The following is a 25,850-nucleotide window of genomic DNA, read 5'->3' on the forward strand; positions in this document are numbered from 1 at the left end:
GCAGCAGCTTCAGGGAGGCCTCACACGACCAGTCTTTATAGGTTCAAATTTATGCCGTTGTCCAGCTGCCTGTGGCGGAAGAAAACTAATAACACGTTAGGAGCACCTTTTCCGTTTTTTTTTTCATCAGTTCCATTCTGTTCACCTACAACACGCCCCTGAATGTCCCGAACTAGCACTAGCACAAAGGTTGTCCTGTAACACACTTTGATAAACAACAGAAAAGTTAAACAACGCACCATGTGTTGATCCGAGTGGCCATAAACACATTCCCTCAATTTGTGGACGGGCAATCAAGCGACCTGGCTTTGGCTCAGTCAGGCTCTCTGCCCGGCCGCACTTTTTGCTGTATACTTAAGCCTAACAAAGCTAGAAGCTAGATGATGATGATGATGAACTGCTCAGGTAGTCCTAGAAGCACCCGAAATTGATTCACAAACAAACGCGGGATTTCCAACTGACAACATGAACGGATGTGTGAGGAATCCGAAAAAGTACCGAGAAAGCAAAACCGAACGCGGAATTTCCCAGAAAGTTTAAGAATGACTTTCGTTATGCTGCTCCTGGGGAGTGCATCCGGAATTTCCGAAATTTATGGATCTTAAATCAACATAACTTGCCAACTAACCGAAAACGAATGTGTGGAAATTTTTCACTATCCTGCAAGGAGGATAAACAAAAGCATCCTAAAGGACATTATCATCACAAGATTAGGGCAAAGTTGCTAAGTTATGTTGATGAATGAAAAAGCTGAAATTGTTTGGGAAAAACAAGGGCTAATTTATCGGCATTTTTTAATTGCTTTCTTCCTTTCTTCTTCAAAAAGAAGCAACTATATTGAACAAGAATAACAGTTGTAAACACATTTGCTTTAGTTAAATTTCCCTTAATAATATACAAAAAAAAAAACATTTTTTTTTTTTCAATAATTAATATTATTGACGGATTTCGCGCCAACTCGACACTGAATCTGACATTACCCCATATTAAATTAATTTTTTTTTCAGCAGCCATGTACTGAAGTACCTTTGTGATTTCTGAATATCGAAAAGTTCTTCAAGTTCATTTTTATAGTTTCATATATAATTATTTTATAACAAATTGATCATTTTTTACATTTCTGATTTTGTTTTCAAATATTCCAAGTTATATCACAATCTAACATTCAACTATAAACTAGTTACCATATTTTTTTCCATTTTTAGTTTTGAAATATGATAAGAATCTGGAGTTTGAATCAAAGATTGAATACTGCATTCCAATTTTTAAATTTGATTGAAGAACATGAGTCTGATTCTTTTGTATGATTAATAGATTCAAAGACTTCCAAAAAGATTTACAGTCTTCCAACAGTCTTCAAGTATTATAAATAATAAAAATATTACTCCATGTAGTATAAGATCGCCGAATTTTTTCCACACTTATCCGGGCCGGGAAAATCCGGACAATTTTATCTAAAAACCTGGAAAAATCCTGGCGTTTGATTCCAAATTTTTCGACCAAAATTCCGTACAATATCCGGGCAAATTTGATCAAAACCCTGGAATTTTTTAACAAAAATCGAGAAAAAAAACCCATGAAATTTTTTTTATTAATACCTCTCAGCAGATTTTAAATTGTGTTTAAAGCTTAGTTCTTTTAGAAATGGTACACTTTCTTTTGCTTATATCTTATTCTAGTTATCACACATTCATTTTGACAGGAATTTATTACCGGTTGAAAGTACTATCAGACCTATTTTTTTTTTTTATTTTAATATTATGCGTTTCTGAGATATTTACGATGCAAGAGAAAAAGAAAAAAACTACTTTGCACAGTTTCCTTAAAAATCCATCATTATTAAATTGATAGCTGACAAAACCGTTGATTATTCAAAGAACTATTGTGTAAAAGTAGTGGAAAAGTATGCAAACACTGGTAAAAATGTCCACTAAGTTCAAATCAAGCATTGGAGAGAAGCACATGATCGGCAATTACGGTTTAGGGTCATCTGGAAAGTCAAGATTCATATCAGAATTTTTAATTTTTAATAAGCGAAAAACTAAGTGTAGATCGCTGATCCTCAAATAACTTGAAAGTGTTGCCTAGTTATGAGTCATTCAAATCTTACCTCAAACAACAAGATTTTGCTCGTTACAGAGCTCGTAAGCTGAATAAACGGAACCGAGGCTATGAGACAGATGATTTCTGATGGACGACAAAACTTATGAAAAACCCTATTTCAAACCAGCGTTTGAATCCTGTAACATGTCTTCTTATGGTAAGAACCTTAGCAGATTGATTTTTGTATTTGCTGGTTGTTTTATATAAAATACTAGCTGATTTACCCGGCCTTGCTCGGGTTTGCATAAAATATACATCAAAATGAGTCGTTTCACTTTACGAAATTTTGGTTTATTTGTATTCAATATGTTTCAATATGTATTCAATAAGTTTTATATATTTATTAAGAGAAAATTTTACCCATGTTGTGCCATGTATGTAAGCTTTAAAAGTTTTGTTAGTGTTTTTCAAGTTTTGAATGAGATTATTTACTATGTTTCCCTTTTTCATATTTTTGAAATACTTATAGTTATGAGGTTCGTATTCATAGATTTTAAAAATAATTTACCATGATACTTTTTTATTTCATCACGAAAAACATTTTATACCCACCCTTTCTTGAAGGAAGCTTGAATAGCTTTGGCCTTCTTACTTTTCTTCTTCAAATGATTAAATTATATTTTTATCTTTCTTTTCTTAACCCCCCATCTAATAAAATCTCTTTTGGAGATGATCTCTTCGGACGCTATACGCCAAATGCTCCCCCGTAAGCTATATTCAAGTTTAATTTGTACAAAAAATTCTAAGAAGTCTTCCGAAACTTGCCGCAGCTCGTGGCCTTCAAGTCTTCCAAGCCAACGGCCATGAGTTCGAATCCCAGTCACGGCATACACAGTAAACTTTTGTGGTTTAGTGGTTTAAGCATTTGTGAGATGCTAGCCATCATATACTCGAAAGATGTACGCTTAGAATTAAGTAAAAGGAATCTCTTCGAGGAAACATTAAGTTTCATTGAGATCCTGTATGTGTTTGTATTTGGTTTTTTAAACTTGTTGAAGACTCATTTTGCATGTTTTCAAATGGATGTGTGCTTTTCGTTGTTTTTCCATACTGTTTTATGATTAGTTTTTCTTAAATGTTCCAAGTTCCACTAATAGTTTTTTGAAGTGATCTAATAGAAATTATCTCGGAACCCAAATCGCCCATTTTATGATGTTATAACAAAAGATTTTTTTTTTTAAATTTTTACATTCTTGGAAAAAAAAATCTGAAGAGTGATGAAGTAAAAATTCTTGGAAATAATTTGATTGAATTCGCAGTACTTAACGGTTTAAGTTTTCGCATAATTGGATGGTAAAATTGAACACATTGATGATCAACATTTTTACAAAAGTCATAGATTGACCGATAAAATTGAATTGTATAAAACTTAAAACCTCATACTTAATTTCAAATAAAGTTTCTTGCGTTGGATTTGGTTTTTTCAGATAATGCACGTTAAATTTTTGAAACGGCTTTCAAAGCGTTGACATCACAGCTCTCAACTTATAACTCTGAATTTAATTACTTTATCTTTCTCTATGAGGAATTCTAAAAATACGAAAATGGTTGGTTCTAAAAAGCTTGATTTTAAGAAAATTACTTAATATGTTTTCAGCACTCAATACAAATTTATAATGGAGATAAATCACTGCATCCATACTTCACACACTGTGTATTCTTATAGACTCCAAAACACTGCAGCAGTGGTAAGGAGTCCATTGAAAACCACTACAATTCAAATCAATACATACTTTACAGGTCAGTTGTATTTTTCAATCCGAAATGTTAGCTCATTATTAAGCCTGTTCAACAGGCGATTGCAATTGGTTTCAATCGATTTCGATTGGTAAATGGATGTTCACTCAGCCAATGTTTTGGTCGAAACTAATCCAATTGACGTTCAATGAAGCCAATCGAAATCGATCGAAACCAGTCAAAACCGATCAAGCTAGGAAGCAGGATTCGTTTCGATCGATTTCCATCGCACTAACACATATGTATTTGTTTGCTGTCAAAAACAGCAGATTTGGTTTGTTGTGAAAAAACTATTAGAAGAAATGAAAGCGGTGTCATTCGGTGCGGTGTTTCCTGTCGTGTGCTGAGTCGGTGGTGCAGTGCTAGTCGTGCGGAGTCAGTGGTGCTGATCGGTGGTGCTATGTCAGCCATGCTGGATCGGTGGTGTTGTGCCAGTCATTCTGAGTCGGTATGGCTGTGCCAGGTATTCTGGATTGGTGGTGCTGTGCTAGACGCGCTGGTCTGGTGGTGTCAGACATGCTGGATCTGTGGGGCTGTGCCAGGTATCCTGAGTCGGTGGTGCTGTGCTAGTCGTGCTGGTCCGTGGTGCTCAAAGAGATGTCGGTCGATGTGGCGTCGCTGTTCTGCAGCACATGTGCTGTTCTGTTAGGACCCAATTTTCACAATACATCTGTCTGTCGGTCTTGGATTATTATAATAATCAAATAAGAAGTGACCAACTATGTGACTACTATGTAAATAAATAGGAAGTGAAATTTGGTCTATGTTGTGAAATACGATAAAATGTCAAATAAAATATAAAATTTATCGATCCTCTGTATTTTATTTCATAATATCATGATTGTATGTTTTAAAAATAATAATTATTTTCCTATAGCAGCAATTTTTCGCTTTTGTGCTTTACTTTTCCCTCAAAATTGCTCATTATTCTAAACAAATTCCTTTTTAGTATTCTAATATAGTTCGAGTCGAACAACAAACTTTCTAATCTGAAATTTTTCTGACAGCTTGTATACGGAAAGAATTGCTATTGAGATATGGCCAAAATGATGGATTCATTACAATTTGCCTTGAGTAAACCGCCTTTTCGAATTCTGAACGAAGCTGATAAAGAAAATTACATCTGAAAACACTGCGCCAGTGCGTTAGTATTAGTGAATGGCTGTTCAATCAACAGCCTAATAGAAATCGATCGAAGTCAATTGGAAAAACAGCTGATCAACTGTCAATCCATTTCAATTGATTTCGATTGGGTTTCGTTGAACACACCTATTGTATCCAAAATTCTCGTATCTACCGGTACCACGTGCTTTCAGCAGTAGAAGGTACAAAAAACACCCGCCAAAATTTCCCCTTTCAAATCTTTAACGCTCAGCAAGCTTTGATTTGCTTTCCAGTACACGTGAACTTTGGATGGTCGTTTCTAATGCCTGGCCCATGGTGATGGTGAAAACAATCCCGCCAAAGGAAACGAAAATCGGCTGCCAAATGGGTGCCATGACTTTTGATTTGTGGGAATAAAAACGAAAGTTGTATGGGAGGGTCCCTTATCCTTGGAGGGAGGGACTCAAAACTATTACTAAAACCTTACCATGGTCCAAACACCTAACTGTACCAAATTTCAGGCTGATCGGTTAAGCGGTGTGGATTTGTATAAGGTGCATACAAACAAACATATATAGTCCAACTCATCTTTATATATTAGAAGAAGAAGAAGAAGAAGAAGAAAGATAGTGATTTGCCAAAATTCTGCTCCTGTGGAAAAGTACAAAAAATTTTAAAACGAAAGCTTTAGTTTTCGCTGTTTTTAAAAAACAAACAAGAGTTATCTTGTATATAGGCTTCGCAACTTATGATCTATACTAACCGATTATTATTTAAGTTCAATTTCATGATGGTTTTACTTCGTAATTGACAGATTTTTCCAGCAGAAATTCCATTTAAAACGCTTTTAAATGGCTCAAAAATAATCGAATTTAGTTAATTTTGACACAGCTGTACCCACTAAATTGCCTTTAGTTTCTTCAAAAAGAGAAGTATTGAACCAAAAACTTGCAGAAATTGAAGGAGGAGGATGCAGCCACCTAAAAAACAGATAAGACGAAGTCTAAGTTGGAAAAACTGATCAATATCATGACTGAAAAAAGTGTGCGTCGGCCGATGGAAGATATCATGAATAAAGTAGACACTTAGCACACACAAACTGATAATTAATTTTTTTGATTTTTTTTTCTTCAATTACCTTCATTTCTCTCATAGAAAGTATTTCGATCAAACGAAAAGTTTTTGAGATACACGCATTCGTAACTGTCCCATTTCTAAATGCACCAAGCTTTAAGGCTTCGAAAAATCCTTCCATGATTAAATGAATCCGAGCAAAATTCAGGCATTTATAAACGAAATCCGGGCAACTGAGCCGGACCGGACTTTTCCCAAATTTTGTATCAAATACCCGGGCAAACCCGGATAAATCCAAGCAATTTGGCAAACTTACTATGTTCTGGACTTCAATTCACAAAGTTTTTTTTTGTGTTAAAATAAGATTTAGTTTTGTTTCTGAACTGGAATCCCAACTGCTAATTCTGAGTTTAAATTTCATCAGATTTCGGGTTAAAAATTGCTTTTAAACTCATACGTTGATATTCTTAACCATTTTGAATCCAATTTTTATTTGAATGAATTATCTGAACATTAGTTTTTCTTATATCTTTATTCAAAATAGCTTTTCCGAAATTTGAGTTTTTCTGATTCTGACTCTCTAATTCTCAATTTGTATGAAATGTGTTTAAGCCCGTGGCAATCTGTGGTCCAGAGTTTTACACTGGATATCACTCCTATTATCCCAGCTAACATGAAATCGTAACTTGAAGCCCGCGCGGGAGCAATATCGTTCCAAAATTTACAAACAATGCGAACTTTTTACCATATCCGATTTAAACTGACTTCAGACGACATTTTATTCGATTATTTCACAAAACAGTTGGAATTTCGATTCGCAACACCATTGATACGATTTCATGTTTGCTGGGGGATTGTTTTCACCTGAGTTTTCATGACCGAATAGTCGAAGGTATTAGTTTGAATACACTAATATCATCATCAGTCACCCCCCCCCCCCCCCCCCCCCGCCGTACTATTTTGTGCAATAGTAAGTATGCTTAACACGTTGCGGACCAAATACGAGATATCTAGTTTTTTTTTCGCTCATCGCAAGTGTGCTGCACCTTAGAAGCACAACTCAAATGTTCTATATTTTGTCATTAAACTTTCTTCGTCACTTACCGTAACTCAAAGCAGCTAAATTTGTGGAACTTGATTCTATGATTTCTGATATATAAAGTGCCTAATTTCGGTGTTTCTTGGCTGTGATTTTTTCGCGGTCCGTAATATGATAACATTCAAGTACAAGTCTGCATTATTATATTATCCATACAAGACTAATTACAAAATTTAAAAAAAATCGTGAACTTGATTAACTGACCAACATTTTTAATGTAAAATCGGGCCCTGAATCCGAAAATGAAATTTAAAAACATCTCAGTAGAACCGTTTTTGAGTTATGCTCCAAATATGAAATTTCGGAAAAATTAAAAAAGTTCTTGTACTTAGATTAAAATATCTCGGACGGCACAACAGTAATTTGAAATCCCTCTTTTGCATGTTGAAGGTGAATAAATATTCTATCGATTATCTGAACATTGATTTTGCGTTTGACCGTTTTTTTCGATAAAATTTTGTTTCAACGAAAGTTTCAGACTCGAGGGTAGCATTTAAAAAAAACTGATTTTCTTTTGCGCTTGAATGTCTATTTAAAACAAAGATTTCAAGTGGTTGTTTATCAAAATCGGTTGAAAATTGAAGAAGTTATGGCTACTTTACCATAACTATAATTATTGCAGTTTTTAATAATTTAACGAGCTGCAGTACACTTATCATAGTATAGGAAGAATAACACATGGTAAATCTCACTCGCTCAAGTCAAAATTATTTATTAGCTAACCAGAAGGTCACATGCCAAGTTTCAGGAAGATCTGACCATAGGGAGGGGTTGCTTGAGTCTCAAACGTGAATAAAATTTGAATGTTTTCTGCCCGGGAGGAACAAAAAATACTGGTTTTTCATCAATAACTTTTTGCATCACTAGCCGATTGTTTCTATGGTCGATTTTCTTAAAGCCTAAGTTGAGACAAGGGGCCGTTCAAATATTACGTAACGAAATTTTCGGTTATTCTCAACCCCCCCACCCCCCCCCCCCTACGTAACACACTCGACTCAGATTTTCTATCCTAAATCCACAAAGCGTAACAAACTCTTACACCCCCTCCCCCCCCCCCTAAACGCGTTACGTAATATTTGAATGGCCCCCAAATATTTCTCCCCAACTCAGATTTTCTATCCTAAATCCACAAAGCGTAACAAACTCTTACACCCCCTCCCCCTCCCCCCCCCCCCTAAACGCGTTACGTAATATTTGAATGGCCCCCAAATATTTCTCCCCAAGACTGTAACACGATTGGACTTGAAGTAACAAAGTTATTGCAGTTCAAAGGCCGCAAATTTTGTCCGACACGCAATGAGTACTTTTCACGCATTGCGTTTTATACGAGAATTTTCGACCAAAATACAATTTTGAATCGCAATAACTTTTCTGTTTCAAATCCAATCGAGTTACAGTCTGGAGGTGAAATATTTGTCTCAACTTAGGCTTTAAGAAAATCAACCATAAAAAACAATCAGCTAGTGATGAAAGAAGTTATTGATGAAAAACCAGTATTTTTCGTTCCTCCCGGGCAAAATACCTCAAAATTTTATTCACGTTTGAGACTCAAGCAACCCCTCCCTATGGTCAGATCTTCCTGAAACTTGGCATGTGACCTTCTAGTAAGCTAATAAATAATTTTGACTTGGAGCGAGTGTGATTTATCATGTTTCATTCTTCCTTTACTATGATAAGTGCCCTGCGGTTCGTTAAATTATGAAAAACTACAAAAAATACTATTATGGTAAAGTAACCATAACTTCTTCAATTTTCAACCGATTTTGATAAATAGCCACTTGAAATCTTTTTTTTAAATTGACATTCATGCGCAAAAGAAAATCAGATTTTTTAAATGCTACCATCGAGTCTAAAACTTTCGTTGAATCAAAATTTTCTCTAAAAAAATGCGTTTTTTATAATTTTTTTTTCTCATATAGTCACTAATATCATCAATACTGATGGTCAAACGCAAAAACAGAGTTCAGATGATCGATAGAAAATTTATTCACCTTCAACATGCAAAAGAAGGATTTCAAATTACTGTTGTGCCGTCCGAGATATTTTAATCTCAGTACAAGGACTTTTTTAGTTTTTCCGAAATTTCATATTTGGAGCATAACTCAAAAACGGTTCTACTGAGATTTTTTTGAATTTCATTTTCGGATTCAGCGCCCGATTCCACATTAGAAATGACCTTCAGTTTACTGAGTTCAAAAATGCTGTAAACTAGAGTTACAATAGTTATTTAGAAAACAGCTCCAACATCACCTTTTTGACCCATTTTCATTATATACGATATTGTAGAGATGAGACGAATGATATGCAGAAAATAAATCAAATTCAATTAAAATAAAATAAAACGATTGTTGTATTGTAACAATGTAACAATAAATTTGTATGGAAACTATGTTATTTTGGCAACACTAGACATAATCGTAAAATCACGATAATGGCTTGGTTGCTAGAATAATTACAGAGAGTGCAGATAGTCAAGGCTGCTGCTAAGAAAAATTTGTTTCTGATTCGGCCTCGCGGGAGCGCAGATTCAAAACACAGCAAAAAAAAATGTTACGATGAACGATGTAATTTCTGGGGATTACGGATTTCTGTTGCAATAATACATCTAAATGATGTCCACAACTCGAACACGTCGTGAAGTGTAATATCTCAACCTTCTATGTGATATCGCATCAAGTAGTCAATGTTTTCCTTTGTTGACGTTCAAATTTGATTTCATTTCAAAAATTAAGAAACGGATTACGGACTTCAGCTGTATTTGTTTGGCTTGTAAGTACTACCAAAATTAATCAAAAATATAAGCAAACCCACAGCTTGAAAAATAATTTCATAATTTTTCATTTTTTAGGAAATTTGTCCGATATGGATCAGCGGTACGAAACATATTCTTTGTCTCCAAACAGCCGGGTACATCAAGACAATGTGAAATTAGGTACCTTTTGCGACTCAAGTTATGTGCAGGTATTTGATGTAATATCGCATTACTTTTTTTGCTGTGTGCTACAAAAAAATTTTTGATTCGACCTCCGGTAGAAAGAATGATTGGCACAGACAGCACAGATTTTGAAGGCTACTGCTACGAATTGTTTCTGATTCGGCCCCCGGAAATAGACGGATTGGCTTAGAAAGCGCTGATTTTAATAGCTGTTGTTTGTTTATTGTAATTTGACCATCCGGTAGAAAAAAAACGGATTGGCTTAGGAAGTGTAGGCTGCTGCTGATTGTTTGTTTTGATTTGACATCCCGATAGGAAAAAAAATGGAATTGACTTAGGAAGCGCAGATTTTTAAGGCCATTATTTATTTATTTTCGTAGTATTCCGTCTCGCGACATAACTTGACGAACATCTGGTCCGTCGTTGACCGTCCCTCCATGAAGCCGGCCTGATGACTTCCCACGAATCTGTTTGCTTGTGGCGTTAGGCGGCGGAGTAGGATTCGGGACAACACTTTGTAGGCGGCATTGAGGACAGTGATCGCTCGGTAGTTCTCACAGTCCAATTTGTCGCCCTTCTTGTAGATGGGGCATATTACCCCCTCCTTCCACTCCTCCGGTAGCTGTTCTATGTCCCAGATCCGGACTATCAACCGGTCACAGTGGTCCAAAATGCGAAAAACGTGATCGTTGCTTATAACTTTTTTAGGTCACATTTTAGCATATTGGTTTCTTCGGAGAAGTTTGTCAGTAAAATCAGCTCTATAATAAAAAACTATTATTTTTCTGATTAATCCCCCTACAAGTGAGATAAAATTTCTAACTCCTCTGTTATAGGTTTTAGCTCTTTGATGTCTTCGACAAACTTGTTAAAAATCAAATTTTCTACAACTTTGTCTCAAATGCTAAGTTTCTAAAATAATTATTATCCGAGATATCGGCCAAATAAAAAACTTAACCTCTTAAAATCAGTTTTTTAATAATAACTTTTTTCAGTAAATTTTAAGTTTAATAAAATGTTCCACAAAGTTGTTTGTCTTACTAAAATACACCACTTTGTTGAACATTTCAAGTTTGTAAAATGTGATACTGCAGAGCTATATTAAAAAGATTACCGAAAATAGGGCTTTTACGCCTTATTTTACAAACACAGGGCAACATCGGGCAGCCCGCTTTAGATGCAAAATAAAGTCGAAGATTTTGTCTACAAGACGCAGGTAAAATCGTCAGTATCCACTTGTATCCAAGCGAGATAGATCAATTTTACTTTTCCACGTTTGCATTAAAAACAACGATTTCTATGAAAGCACATACAGCGCATTCTACTAGGTACGTGTGTTTTCTTCTAGCTTTTCCCTGCGCGATGTCAGAAGCAAAGGTTTGGAAGCGCATTTGTATTATTAGTACAGGTTATTGTGTGTTCAATTAAAATAGATATCTACAAGCTGGAGATGCTAATAATACAAATGCGCTTCCAAACCTTTGCTTCTGAGTAAAATTGATCTATCTCGCTTGGATACAAGTGGATACTGACGATTTTACCTGCATCTTGTAGACGAAATCTTCGACTTTATTTTGCATCTAAAGCGGGCTGCCCGATGTTGCCCGGTGTTTGTAAAATAAGGCGTGAAAAAGCCCTATTTTCGGTAATCTTTTTAATATAGCTCTGCAGTATCACATTTTACAAACTTGAAATGTTCAACAAAGTGGTGTATTTTAGTAAGACAAACAACTTTGTGGAACATTTTATTAAACTTAAAATTTACTGAAAAAAGTTATTATTAAAAAACTGATTTTTAGAGGTTAAGTTTTTTATTTGGCCGATATCTCGGATAATAATTATTTTAGAAACTTAGCATTTGAGACAAAGTTGTAGAAAATTTGATTTTTAACAAGTTTGTCGAAGACATCAAAGAGCTAAAACCTATAACAGAGGAGTTAGAAATTTTATCTCACTTGTAGGGGGATTAATCAGAAAAACAATAGTTTTTTATTATAGAGCTGATTTTACTGACAAACTTCTCCGAAGAAACCAATATGCTAAAATGTGACCTAAAAAAGTTATAAGCAACGATCACGTTTTTCGCATTTTGGACCACTGTGCGGTGTAGGCAATCGGCCAACTTGTCCGGGCCCATTTTGATGAGTTCAACTGCGATGCCATCCTTCCCAGCCGAATTGTTTCTATTCAGCTGGCGAATGGCTTCTTTAACTTCACTTATCGTTGGGAGTGGCTCCTCTACGTCGTTGGCTACACCGGCGATGTACCTTTCCCCACCGTCTTGATCTGCTGCATGTGCGCCGTTCAGGTGTTCATCGAAGTGCTGCTTCCACCTTTTGATTACCTCACAATTGTCCGTCAGGATGCCCCCGTTCTTATCTCGCCACATTTCGGCTTGCGGCACGAAGCCTTTGCGGGATACGTTGGAAAATTCGGACTCGCTGCTTCTTCCGCTGTCGGTGAATTTCCACATTTCGGGTGCCTCTTTGCACCACTGCCGCCCGCGCGGCGTTCTCTTCGTCCATCACCTTCCTACACTCCTCGTCGAACCAGTCGTTCCGTCGAGTTCGCTCCACATAACCGATGACGTTCTCCGCAGCACTGTTGATAGCTGTCTTGATGGTATCCCAACAGTCCTCGTCCTTCGTCAAGCTCGCCCTCTGCCGGCAGCGCTGCTTCGACCGATTGCGCGTAGTCTGCCGCGACCTCAGGTTGCTTCAGTCGTGCGATATTTAACCGAGGCGGGCGCCGGTTTCGTGTGTTCTTCACTACGGAAAGGTTTGGGCGCATCTTCACCATCACAAGATAATGGTCTGACTCGATGTTGGCGCCTCGACAGGATCTGACGTCGATGATGTCCGAGAAGTGCCGGCTGTCGATCAAAACGTGGTCGATCTGTGAGTGAGTTTGGTACGATGATCTCCAGGTGTACTTGTGTGGGAGGCGGTGCTGGAAAAAGGTACTACGTACGGCCATTCGTTTGGAGGCGGCGAAATCAATAAGTTTGAGGCCGTTTTCGTTGGTCAGCTGGTGCGCACTGAACCTTCCAATTGTCGGTTTGAATTCCTCCTCCTGACCGACCTGAGCATTAAAATCCCCGATGACGATTTTGATATCATGTTTTGGGCAACGGTCGTATTCACGCTCCAGCTGCACGTAAAATTCGTCTTTGTCGTCACCGGTACTTCCGGTGACGACTGCTGATGTTGAAGAACTGGCCCTAGATTCTCAACCGGCACATTCGTGAGTTGATCGGCCACCACCCGATCACGCGCTTTTGCATCTTTCCCATCACTATAAAAGCTGTTCCAAGCTCGTGTGTGTTGCCGCAGCTCTTGTAGGTAGCACGACCATCTGGGTACGTTCGTATCGTGGAGCCCTTCCAGCACACCTCCTGCAGCGCTACGATGTCGAATTTGCGGCTCTTCAAGTCGTTGGAGAGCACGCGGGTACTGCCCACAAAATTTAGAGATCAGCAAATCCATGTTCCAAGTTTCCAATCGCTATTCCCTTTTCGTCGTGTGGGTCTTTGGCGATTTCCATCCGAAATTTGTTGTTCGTTGTTCAGGATATCTCGCAGGAGGACCGTCGTAATGTTGCTGTTTTGGGTCCCGAACACCACCAGGACGTTGTTGCACTCCGCATGCCGCCCCTGACATGAAGAACAGACGCGTACGAAGCCCCCTAACTCAGTCTGCATGCGACCAAAGCATCCACCGGGGTTGGGTACCCGATCTCCGCTAAGGTTGCTCGCACCCCAGCTAGCACCACGGGGAGGTAGAGAATCGGAGTTGCAGACAAGAGGTGATATGACCACTACCCGAAGGTTGGGTGTGGGATCTCGAGTTGCCTATTGTCTACCGTTCGCTAGCCTTCAAAATAAATATCTAGATATCTTCAAAATTGCTGTCAAAAGTAACGATGGCAAATCAGAACAAAAACTAGGCATTATTCTAAAACATACAACAGAAATAAGAAAAAATAACTTGAATTTAAAAGTATTCATAGAATTACAGCAGCAGTGTTTAAATTGTATCTAAGGATTAAACAAAAAATATGTATATTTTAAAATTTTTAAAAATCGTTTTTGAGCACAAAATTTATAAATTATAGTACAATTATTTGATTGAGCAAATAATCTTAATAAACCCGGAAAAATCCTGGAAGATTAAGACAGTATCTGAGCATTTTTTTCTGGGATTTTCATCCTGTTGGATGAGTCATCCCTAGTATCTAAGCATCCCGGTTAGATTTGACTTCTCTTGAATTCTCTACTGGATTTATGGACAAGCCTGGATATATCAAGAAAATCTGGAATAAACGATCCAAGTATAAAGCGATACTTGCCAGCTTTTTCCTGTACGATCTCCAGTGAAAGAATCACGGATACATCTAAGATTTTTTACTGCAACCATATGTTTTTGATAATTGTGTCGCTTGTTCAACATTACTATTGGATATTTCTTGAATTATCCGAAACCATTTGAAAAAAAATTCAAGTCCATAATTGTATATTTTTGAAAAATAAATATTCAGTCTATTCGACCCAATACCTTGCTCAACTATTTGGTAGGCCGAATATTCGGCTCAACGGGTTTTGAACGATACTCGGCGCCGAATATTCGGTACGTCTCGGAGGAACATATTTTTGGTGTTTGTCTAAATTATATTGGTCCTTTTATAGCTAAAGCTCCTTTTATAGCTTATATAGATAAGGGAGAATTTCCTCTAAAATTAGTAATTTTTCAGAAACGCCTCATTTTTTTTTTAAACAATCGTCCTTAAAATACAGCGTGATGCATCAATAGATCATAAGAATTGCAATAAATGATTGAAAATTGCTTTAAGAAAAATTTAAAATTATCAAAAACAATTTAACTTGCTTTCTTGGTAAAAATTGTTTCTAAGTACTAGAGAAGATGTATGTACTTCAACATTAAAATATTTGCTTTTAAAACTTGCATTGTTCAATTCAAATCTAATAACATAAAATTGATTTCAGAAACCTAGTTGCATAAATCATAGATTCGTTGATATATATGTACGAGCATTCCTCACCAAAATAACCGATAACAAGGTACAATTCCTAACGAGCATATTTAGGTATACCGTTTCTGAAACAACCATCACGCTGCATAAATCCCGGAACGTTCTGATTGGTTCCACACGTAAATCTCAGCATAACGAGAGTGCCCAAGCCTCAGCCGGGAGCTCCTTCCTCGTTCCTCCACAAGCAAGTTGCGCATAACTGAAGAACGCTTCCCATAAAGAAAATCCCTCGAAAACCACACACCTCGCGAAGAGAAAGAATGCTGAAGCAAAGTGAAAATCAAAACGGGAGGGGTCACACCGCACACAAACCTAACTGTTGCTTACCGTTCTAACTCTTGATGATCGCGTTTCGGATTCGGACTCGGCTCGGTGGGGTGGAAAGTGGATCGATCGAACGCAGACATACACGCGCCTCGTGTCGTTGAGATGAGAGGTCCAAATGGAACCCTGCTCGATTGGTGGTTGGAACCCTTTTGGTTGAATCCAGCTAGTTAGCTAGTTAGCTGCGGAAGGAAGATGTCCACCGGCGTTGTGCGGAGGAGGAAGAACGGTTCTGAACGGTGATCGCGATGGGAATAAGAGAAGGAAGGTGACTGATCGAAGGAAAGAGCGAGACGACAGTTGTTGCTTCGGATTTGTGAGAGCATAAAAAATGGATGAGTTACCGGCTAAAGTTCTAAGGCTCTTTGCTGGTTCTGTTTTTCTCGGTGCGCTGCGCGCACAGGTTAAAGAATGGAAAACGGCAGGCGAGCGAGAGTGTTTGCGTTTTTGGGTGGAACTCACGTTGGGAGGAAGAGAATGAGAGATGGATCGATGGGCGAAGGATTAGGAAATGAGAGACGGCAGAGAAAGAGAGAACCTGACCGGGAGCTCACTCGATCTTGCACCCTTAAGATATGTGGTAAGAAAGATCAAGTAGCACTCAGCATGTTCCGTAGGCAGTTAAGTCCAGTACGCAGAGGTAGACGCTTTTCAGTTGTTCGTTTGATTCTGTTGGGATCGTTCATGGATTGAAGTTTCGCTACCAGTTAGAGTGGTTTTCCCCGGTCCCGTGTCGAGATTTAATGAATAGGCACATCAACGCTCGGATTACTACTGAAGGTGTTAATTGACAAGGTGTGCGCTTTGCATGCCGTATTTTGTATTAATTGCGACTGGATTGCGCGGTTTTTATTATAGTTGAGGAGTACAGTTTTTGGGTTTGGTGTTTCCGGATCGAGTCATGCTCGAGTGGTTGACCTTCCTGAAGTGGGTCATCTTGAGAAACCGGTGAAGTCGCCTAGTGCTCGTGCCAGCCTGCCAGCCAGTCAGTGATCTGAAAGCGCACGAAGAAATGAAACAAGAGATTAGTGATTTGCATTGCGCATTTGGCATTTCAAGCTGAGGCGATCGAAACAGTGAGACAGTGTTTTAGTGAAACTGGAAATTATTGTATGTTTTTATAATCTTGACGAAACGAGAAATACTGGAGTATGCTCGAGCAAAGTGGTGGTGATCGGGCAGCATCGAGTTTTCCCACAACGGACCGATGTTTAGATGCGGAAGTCAATTCGGACCCCAAAAGTCAAGAATCATCCGCAGAAGTCAATCCTGCCAGTCAGCGCACGGCAGAAGCGAAGAAAATATCTGTTACAGTGCTATAAACTCGGCCACTTCAATCGAACTCATTTTCGGCGGAAACGAGCCGTCATCGATCGGCGGCATCTCATCAAGACCCGCGGGTCCACTCCGGTAGGAGTAATCGATTTTATAACCTTCTCGGCCATATATCTTTGGGACGGGTTTGCGCGGCATTCCTTTGCGCAGTGCGTGACTACGTCTCCGGACTCCGGAGACCAGAAAAAAACTTTGTGAGCTAGAGGGTAAAGCGAAGAAAAGATAAAACAGGAAGCAATTATTGAACCGGGCGCCGATTGGAAACGAAGGTAAGACTACGAAAAACCCGAAACTATTTTGTCTTCTGCACCAAAAACCTTAGTTCGAGATACCTCTCGGGTCCGTTACACTCTCTCAGTGTCTAGGACTAGGAAAGCTCTATATCCAGCTGGGAATTGAACCCTCCTCTTCTCGATCTTCTTCGGCCCAGTTGGCGAGCTGATCGGAACGACTAGATAAGGAAGTTGGCCCTTTTTTGCACCCGAACCCCTCCAACTAACCCTAAATCCTCGCCTCCAGGACTAGCCCTGCAGAACACCATTTGTAGCAGATCTTGTGGTGTGACGCTTCATTTTCCCATCCCAATGACCCGGGAAAAAAACCATTAAGTACCTTCTATCTAAAGTCAAAATCTTGCAATCCAATGTCCTTCCCTGAGCAAACTTTGACTTCTACAAACTCAAGAAAAAACAAAACAGTTAAGTCCCGAAAAAAAACCTCGCCAACTCCGGCTGATCCGATCTGATCCCGATCTCTCCAGCAAGATGTGATTGCAACAACCCAGAAAAGTCAAACTCCACAAACTAAAAAAACTCACTCGCTCAGCCAGTTTGCTTTACTACCGGTCCAACAAAGAAAAAAATTGTCTCTGGTTCAGTCATTTTCGCCGTCGTCTTCGTCGACTTTGTGTTTTTGTTAATGTTGTTGTCATATTTCCGAAAATGTTGTTCGGAGTCCATTTAACATTCGAACGTGTGCAACGCCAAAAACCAAAATTACGAAAAAAGAGAAACAAAACCAAAACCAGCTCGATCCGGCTGGTTCCGCTTAGCGCCATATCCGTGTCACGTACATGCCCGAAAAAACCTGAATACGACACCGTTCTCGGATGCAATGGCTGGGATAAGCATCGCGTGGGAAATCGCTCGTTACTACACGGACCTTTTACCCGGCGCTCGTTGTCCCCGACTTTGAGAAGTTGTTGTGGTGGATTTGCGGGAGTAGAATTTCACCCAGGAAGAAGGTCCTTCAAATTTGGTTCTGTTTCTGGGCCCGATTGTTGCAACAAATTAGAGGCAAGGCGAAGTACCTTTTGACCCCTTGTCGAGGCCCGTTTTCGGGTGACCCTCTTCGCCCGAGGAAAAGTTGAGTGAACTAGTGCGTGAGAAATTATCCGGTGGCGCCGGGCTGGAAAAGTCGAAAGACGGGAATGCCGCACGTGACGAAAAACGCAATGTTTACAAGAAACGTTTTGGGCGAAACCGGAACATAAATCTTCCCTCAATGAGTGGCATCCGGTCGGGTTAATTAGTCGGTGATTGACCCCGCAATTTGAAAAATAGGAACGCACAAAGCATTGCGTATTTCATCCTTTGTAGATATGGCATGAATTTAAATTAAAGTCAATATTTCTTGGTAACATTTTTAATCTAGAAGACGTTTAATTATAGTTGTCTGCGTTAGAAAATTCACATAATAGATATTATATTCAGTTTTTCGATTCATACTCAAATTTGAGAATTCTGATTCTTATTTAAGATTCAGTTTTATATCCAAATTATCTTAATTACTCACCTTAAAATTACTGAAAATCTTTCAACTTTTCTGAGATCATCCAGGGATTCCTCTTGATCATTACCTAAAATTCAAATCACTTGTTTATAAAGATACCGTAAGAGCAAGTTCACTCGTGTTGGAAAAAAATGGTAGAAATTGTGACACTTTAAGCTCATTTTCAAAAATTTTACAATGTCAATTTTTTTTCAAGATCTGCGGCCATCAATTTTCTTTACAACACCTTTCGCATGCTATTATGCAAATATAGTTGGATTTATATCAGATACGCCAAAAATAGAAACAGTGTTGCAAACAAATTTGACGGTAGCAGGTCTTGTAAAAAGTTTTGAGTTTCAAAATGTGCTACAAGTGTCAAAATTTCTACCACTTTCTTCAAACATGAGTGAACTCTTAGTAATCAACTCTTACCTACTAGAAGCAAAACTTCCGCATTAAATACTTCAACGGATACCACAAAACTAGCGCAAACAAGATGGTCATAATCAAAAGGGGATCGTCCATGTTTCACTTTAGATTATAATCAGATAACCTTTCCCACGCAACTTCCGTTCCCGGGAACCGATCGAATTAAACTGACGTTCGAAACGATTCCCCCAAGACTTCCAAAATATCTCTTAAAGTTTTCCTCTACAACACATATGAAAGCTCTTCTTTCAAAGCCGGCTCATAAGCAAATCACCTGTCCAAACAGTTGCGACTTACTTGCGACGGTTTCGAATTAGGTCGTACACACTGAAACAAAACGTCCCCTACCATTCCATTCTAGCAGTCATAACTTTTGGGGTGACAAAATCGGGGATCCGCTGTTTATTTTAGGCGCAGCTTTGTTTGATGAGCTACGCTTCTGCATTCGTTCGCTTTTCGGCAAACATTCCTGGGGTTTTTCAAAGATCGTGAATGGAGACAATTCTTGTTTTGTTTTACGGGAAACGACGCCAGAAACGGAACCAGACGACGACGACGAGGACGGAGATGACGATGGCCAAGGCGTCGTAGTCGTCCACGTTGGTTGTCAAATAATCCCACCTTTTCTTAGCCGGCTCAGCCGGCCCGGGTGTAAGAGAGAAAGTGTCATATAAATCCTTGGGCAATGGCAGCAGCGTGCTATTGGACTTGAGTCCTACTAGGCGCCACCGCATGGAAGGATCGATGTACCGTTTTTGGTTTTCGGGATACATTTTATGGTTTATTGGTTTATGGGCGCCAGTCCGGATTGGCTAAGCTTGATTTGACAGAGCTCAGAAATTGACAGTTCTTGGCAACACTGATATATGGCTAACTAAAAACTTTCAATCAACGAATGTGTTCTGCGTAAAGTCGCAAAATTTGATCTACAATTCTGATGCAGTGAGTCCACGAAATTTGGGTTGTTAAGCTAAACCCTGCAAACGTTTTTGTAGGTATATTTGTCAATCAAATTTGTTATACGTTCCGTATACATTATAGAATCATAGCAAAAAACTCGAAAAAACAGGAAATATACACACACATTTTTAACTTCTGGCTTAAGCGATAAGAATTATACAAATTGGATGATATTCGACATCTTATTCATACATCCTGAAAGAATGCGAGAGAGCGCAAGTTTAGCTCTCAATGCATGCAAACCGTTGCTAGCGACAATATTTACTGCTCCTTTCATTTGACTTTTTTCCAAATGAACCATCTGTTTTTTAGCAATCTGGTTGCACTGCTTAAAGCTTAGTTCTTTTAGAAATGGGACACTTTCTTTTGCTAATAGCTCGTTAACTAGTTATCGGAAATTCAAAATTTTGGCAGCAATTTGTTGCCTGTAAAAAGTACTATCCGACCAATTTTTTAAAATTTAAAAATTACGCATTTTTGAGATATTTACGATGCAAGAGAAAAAGGGAAAAATAATTCTGCACAGTTTCATTCAAAATCCATCATAATCAAATTGATAGCTGACAAAACCGTTGATTATTCGAAGAATTACTGTATGTAAGTGGTGGAAAAGTGTGTAAATACTGTCAAAAATGTCCACAAAGTTCAAATCAAGCATTGGAGTGAAGCATTTGATCGGCAACTTCGGCTAAGGGTCATCAGAGAATCAAGTCTCATTCCAGCATTTTTAATTTTCAAAAAGCGAAAATCCTCAAACAATAAATTTTTGCCAGTTCCAGAGCTCGTAAGCTGTATAGCCGGTTCCGAGGCTATGGGACAGATGATTTCTGATGAAGGACAAATCTTTTGAAATACCCCATTTTAAACAAATTCCAGCGGTTTAGTCCTATACCATGTCTGCTCGTGGTAAGGTCCCGAGTATATAAAGTATGTATTTGTTGGTTATTTTTTATGAAATATTATGATTTGCCAAAATTCTGCTCCTGTGGAAAGAAATAACAATATTCCAAACGAAAACTATGGTTTTCGCTGTTTTAAAAGCCTAAAAAGAGTAATCTTTTATGTACCTTTCGCAAACTACTATCTATACTAACCGATTATACTTTAAGTTCAATCTCATGATGGTTTTACTTCGTTATTGCCAGAGTTTGCCAGCAGAAATTCCATTAAAAACGCTCAAAAAGTGGCTCAAAAATAATCAAATTTGTTAATTTCGAAACATCTGTATCCACTAAATTGCCCTCAGTTTCTTTTAGAAGAGAAGTATTGATCCGAAAAGTAGCGGAAATTGAAGGAAGAGGGTGTAGCGATCTAAAATACAGATTAGACGAAGTAAAAGTTTGAAAAACTGATCAATATCATGACTGAAAAAAGTGTGCGCTAGCGGATGGCAATTTTTTCATGAATTATCATAAAATTACCTTTATTTCCTTCATAGAAAGTTTTCAGATCAAACGAAAGGTTTTTGAGATACACGCATTTGTAACTGTCCCATTTCTAAAAGAACTAAGCTTTATATCAGAGAGAACGACAAGGTTGTTTTCTCACTTTAATCCCGCGCGAGAGAACAAATTTCCAAACATGGCGGTCTTTTTATCATATCCGATTTATACCGACTTTAAGTAACCATTTTTACGATCGTTTACTGATTTGGTAGCAATTGCGATTCGCATTAACATTGTTAACGATTTGAGCTATCATTTCTAATGCGATTTTATGTTTGCTGGGAAAACTATGCTACAAACTAAGTCAGGAATAACGTAATTTTCAGCTATTTCTTTTCCCTAACCGCGTTCGGTGGAAAACGTGTTTTCTACCTATTCCCGCTATATATGACTCACAAGCAAACTTTGTGTACCTAAATTGCACTCAGTTATGCGTTACGTTTACATTATAGAATGATATATAAAATTTTCAAAAACAACCTTAAACCTTTGAACCTGCTAAATAAACAAATCAAATTATAAATTTTAATAAGTTTTTGATAATATTGAACAGGGTTATTCTGAAAAAAACGGTCTCAAAATCAAGGGAGCCAAAATTGTGCTTGGTCTTTCAGAGAGCACCATAGCTTATCACTCAGACATTTTTTTTATCTAGCTTTTGTGTGTTTGTGTGACATGCTCAATAAATTTAGTATTCTGAAACAAGACATAACTACAAACAAGTTAAACTGTCAAAAGCAGCATAAAGTCATTGACAAACGTTGGTTACTAACGTTGCGAAAAATTCACACTGACTGATTATATTTAAGTTTTTTATTTAAGAGTATCAAGATGTTTATTTTTTCAGAAAAACTTAGCTGACACATGTCAGCTAAAAAAATTAAAGGGACAAAAGTAAGAAACCATATGAGAAAAAAAGAGATAAATTCATCAAATTCAAAAGGAAAACATGTGAAAACATAAAAACAATATTAAAAATAGCAAATCACTATAAAATCAAGGATCGAGTATGATCACTTTTGGTATTCAAGAGTGTATATGAGCATCGCGAAAGATTTGAAGTGCAGTTTCTGAACCCTGTAGATAGAGTCATTCTTAGGGTTGCCAAACAGTTTTTTTCTAGGTCCTTGAAAACTTTTTTTTCGGAAGATTCTTGAGCCTCCTCTAAAAATGCTCCTTGGAGTAGAAATTTGACGATTCGGTGGAATTTAAAGGCATTGAGGGTTATTTTACAGTAGTTATTCTCCTACAAAATGAACGATTTTTTCGGGTTCAAAACCATATTGGATGGACAGTTATCACGAGTAAGGCCCAATTTATTTACCAAAAGTTGTAGGTCATGTTAGAGGATGGTCGAATAATCTATTTAGAGCATCGCTGAGTTTAGAAAGTTCATTTTACAGGAGCTGCAGGCTTTTTATAAATGCTGTATCTTCTTGCTTCCTTAGTTGTTTTTTAAGGTTGAAGCAAAATGCTGATTCTGAAGACCAGGTTTTGCAAACTATAGGATTCTAAATGATGATTGCTCACTTTGCACGTTCAAAAGTTAAAAATGATTAACAGTTAAAATCGTTAAAAAGTTTAAGTTGAAAATGAAAAAAAAATTAGTTGAATGTTGTCTTAAATATGGAAACAAACTTTCAACTATGAAAACTTGAAAATTGATAACTTTTTTGCCTTCAAAAGTATTTTTGTTTTATTTGGTCGGCCATCAACACAACAGGCTTCAAAAGTATTAAAATGAAGTTTGTTAGTAAAAAGCTCATTTAAAAAAAAATTTCCACGAACCAATCTTCCAGTTTTTGTTAAACACAATCAAAGTTATATTTGTCAGATAGTTTATTTTGTAATTTTTTTTTTTGAGTAAAATAAGCTGAATTTTTTAAACTTTGTCATATTTGAATTTTTTGTAATTTTTGGTAATTCTATATTTTTGTGTAATATTTGCGATTTTTTTTATTTCTGTATTTATTGGTATTTCTTTTTTTTTTGTAATATTTTTGTCATTTTTATCATTTTTGCCATTTTTGCTATTTTTGTCATTTTTGCCATTTTTGCCATTTTTGTCAACTTTGTCAATTTTGTCAATTTTGTCAATTTTGTCAATTTTGCCATTTTTATCAATTTTGTCATTTTTGTCATTTTTTTCATTTTTGCCATTTTTGTCATTTTTGTCATTTTTTTTTTTTCATTTTTGTCATTTGTGTCATTGTTGTCATTTTTGTCATTTCTGTCATTTTTGCCATTTTTGCCATTTTTGTCATTTTTGTCATTTTTGTCATTTTCTGTCATTTTTGGATAAAAACTCTCTAAAGGTTTTAAAAAAATCGTTAACTTGAGCCCTAGAGGTCGCTTCATTGAATTTTTCACATTTTCCTTGATGATGAAGGCAAATTTTTATCCTCAGGCACGCAATACTTTTAAATTTCAATTTGGTTGACGATAAGTTGTGCAATTCGATTAAAATTTATCGGCTATTTTAACGTTAAAGAACATACGCTCACTTATTTTCTGCATACAGTTAGGGCGGGGGACTGAGATGGAGAGAGAATTCTTTGTATTTGAAATGGTAATGAAATGATCAATATTCCACAATTTTCGCACAATTTGCAACAATTCGCACAATTTCTTTCTCTCTGAGCACTGGTTTCTCATATTTCAACAAAAATTTACTCGTTTTCTCGCACAATAAGCTACAATTTACCACATTTACTAGAATTTACTGTATCTTCCCTAACCGTATCAGTCCCCCGAGCAGGGTTTCCATCATTTTTTTGTTTCAAAAATCAGGGAACTGATGAAATAAAAATCATGCTACGTTAAAGTAACGGAAATTTCGCTCAATGTGATGACCGCTCCACATTTTCACTCTAATATGTGTTGTGAGCCTACTTGGTTGATTAATTCTACTGAATCAAAGCAATCGAAAGATTCCCTTTACTTCCCTTTTTAGAATAAGAATAAAAGGGAATCTTTCGATTGCTTTGATACAGCCACATTTTCACTTTTTAACTTCAGCAATGGTACCTAATCCAGTTCCTTACTACCCATTTTTCATCACATTCGTAAAAATCAGGCAAAATCAGACATATTTTCAAAAATCAGAGAAATTCAGTGGCTTATCGGGTTGTCAAAAATCAGGCAAATCCTGAAAAATCAGGCACATTAGCATCTCTGCCGGTGTTAAGGGCGCAGAAAGTCAAAATTGGACGCAAAAAGCTAAAAAAAAGTAATTTCTGTGCGTTTGCTCTCTTGCTCGCTTCAAGTTTTGTCGGAGAAAATCCTCCGAACTAACACTGACTGAGAGAAAAAAAATTAAGAACTTAGGCCTTCTACGTGATAATTTCCTCCACTAATGTGTTGAACCCGAGAAAATGGCTTATGTATTGTACGAGAGACTGTATTGAACTTAAAATAAACCTAAGTGCCTTGAAATACCGTTAAATCGTTAAATTTTAACTTCTTGGAACATTTTTAGTGGAGGCTCAAGCACATACTGAAGTTTCTTCGAAAGAACAAAAATGTTAGGAAATAATAGGTGCCTATAAACTTGAGAATACCAAAAGTGGTCATATTCGATCCTTGGTTTTAAAATTAGTAGCTATTTTTCAATATTGAAAAAAATATGTTTACACTTGTTTTCCTTTCAAATTTGATAAATTTGCCTTTTTTCATATGGTTATTTACTTCTTTCTGTCCCTTTATGTTTTGATGATGAGAAATTAAATGGGCTTCACATATGTGTTAACTTAGGTTTTTTTTAAGTATAACTGCATGGTTCTCTTAAAGAACTTAGAAACTAGCAATCAGTGTTAATTTATTCATGAAATATTCATTTTTTGAGGTGAATACGCAAAAATGTTGTGGAAAATGTTCTTGGTTACTAACTTTTGTCGCAGACTGTACACAGCAAAAATTATTTCCTGTAAAATTACGCAAATGTCCTGTAACAAAAAAGAGCGGGACATTTACCGTAATTTTACAGATCGAAAAACAAATTACGTGACACTTAATTTTCAATGTACAACTTTTTTACAGGACATTTGCTGTAATAATAAATGAATCTTCGTTAACTTTCAAGGAAAACAATTGAAAATAACAGGTTTTGTTAATTACAGGTTGATTTATTTTAAAGGTTACAGTTTCAGTGACACGTAATTAAAAAAAAAATCTGTGTGTGTAGTAGCTCTAAACCTGTGATTTCTCGCTTGTTCACAATCAATTTTCATTAAAAGCGCCTCAATCAAACACTAGCAATAAGCTATCTTAAAAATTGATAGAAGATATATTTCTCGGTTCTGCGAGTTGAAAGGACAGTAAAATTTCAGTTGGAAAGTTATACCTTCCTTATGTAAACGTCTATTATGTCTATTATTTTTGTGTTTTTCAAACTTTTCCCCAACTTGATGGGAAAATTACCAACGAAAAATGCTTATTCACCAACCTTTTAGCCGCAAAGTAAACCAGAGGAGCAAGAAAAAAA

General features: G+C 37.1%; 1 protein-coding gene and 1 long non-coding RNA gene across 3 annotated transcripts in view; one reads left to right on the top strand and one right to left on the bottom strand.

Moving 5' to 3' along the window:
• LOC129745938 (protein decapentaplegic) overlaps positions 1–25,850 on the top strand; it is a 137,874-nt gene that overhangs the window by 88,360 nt on the left and 23,664 nt on the right. Inside the window, exon 1 of one of the 2 annotated variants that reach the window (XM_055739338.1) lies at positions 16,027–17,029. The exons of the other annotated variant lie outside the window; for it this stretch is intronic. The gene's annotated coding sequence lies outside the window, so the exon portion shown is untranslated. Of the gene's footprint in view, positions 1–16,026; positions 17,030–25,850 lie in introns of those variants that run through there. 2 annotated transcript variants of the gene reach the window in all.
• On the bottom strand, positions 15,486–19,106 carry LOC129745940 (uncharacterized). Its single transcript, XR_008737215.1, has 3 exons — positions 18,966–19,106; positions 18,555–18,618; positions 15,486–16,419 (listed from the first exon to the last, which is right to left on the bottom strand). It is a non-coding gene; the product is annotated as an uncharacterized LOC129745940 (long non-coding RNA).

This window comes from Uranotaenia lowii, chromosome 2 (genome assembly GCF_029784155.1).
Source record: "Uranotaenia lowii strain MFRU-FL chromosome 2, ASM2978415v1, whole genome shotgun sequence".
In the NCBI taxonomy this organism is placed as follows: Eukaryota; Metazoa; Arthropoda; class Insecta; order Diptera; family Culicidae; genus Uranotaenia; species Uranotaenia lowii.